At 52.4% G+C, this 882-nt stretch overlaps 1 protein-coding gene across 3 annotated transcripts in view; it reads right to left on the reverse strand.

Moving 5' to 3' along the window:
• Positions 1–268, reverse strand: part of ABRACL (ABRA C-terminal like) — a 14487-nt gene extending 14219 nt beyond the window's left edge. Inside the window, exon 1 of one of the 3 annotated variants that reach the window (XM_011978402.1) lies at positions 81–268. The gene's annotated coding sequence lies outside the window, so the exon portion shown is untranslated. The remainder of the gene's footprint in view (positions 1–80) is intronic. The other 2 variants (XM_011978404.1, XM_011978403.1) reach the window with 2 other exon arrangements.
• Between the last annotated feature and the right edge of the window lie 614 nt (positions 269–882).

Genomic DNA, 882 nt, shown 5'->3' on the forward strand with positions numbered 1-882 from the left:
CCCGCAGTGCCCGGCGGCGCACCCCGGACACCCGGTCCATCCCTGCTACCTAAGCCACATCTGCCCGGGCGCTCACGCACCTCTCTGTCCGGTTTTCCTTCCCGCGGGAGAACTGGCGCCGCGTGGGTCCGGACCCGGTTACCTTCTTCAGTGCACTGGGGAGGGTGAGGCCAAGAAAGGAAGTGGCTGAGGCACAGAGAAAGACGGCTGTGGAGGAGGAGGAGCAGGGTAGGGGGAAAAGTAAGTGTTTCTGCGCTCAAGAAAGGGGCCGCCCACACTCCCAGGGACAAGCCTATGAGGAGGAAACTCAGGGGAGGAGACGTCCAAGAAAGGAGCTGACTCCAGACAGGTGGAGCGCCCTGGCCTCCTAGGAAAACGGGTCCGGAGCCTCGATTACCCCACTTTTCCACCGTGCTACTCAGAGCCAAGGATCCCAGGATCTGCAGCTGATCCTGGGCGTCGATTTCCTGCAGAATTTCTCTCCCAACGTAAGAAACAAAGCGCCCCCGAATTGCTGAAGGCAGCTAGAAAGAATGTGGCATTCATGGGTTCCGGACGCCGGGGGCCTCCAGAAAACTACGACTCGTGACTTGAAAATGGCTTAATTCGCAAAACAAAATGCAATCTTGAAAGCCAATTTGTTAGACTGCAAAGAAATTTGACTTGGACATAGGTAGTTGTTGACCCTGGATCAGTATCGGTTTCTTCCCTTGTTCATTCATTATTTCCTACATTTAACTTCATAATTCAATTTATTCAGACTCCCTTTGTTTTAGTCATTGTTATTTTAATATATGCGTGTGTGAGAGAGAGATGCTTACCCTACCCAGAGTCCCTTTGGAAAGGAAACAGTTACCCAAACTATTTCTAGAGCAGGGTTTG

Source organism: Mandrillus leucophaeus, unplaced genomic scaffold (assembly GCF_000951045.1).
Source record: "Mandrillus leucophaeus isolate KB7577 unplaced genomic scaffold, Mleu.le_1.0 Scaffold194, whole genome shotgun sequence".
NCBI classification, from domain to species: Eukaryota; Metazoa; Chordata; class Mammalia; order Primates; family Cercopithecidae; genus Mandrillus; species Mandrillus leucophaeus.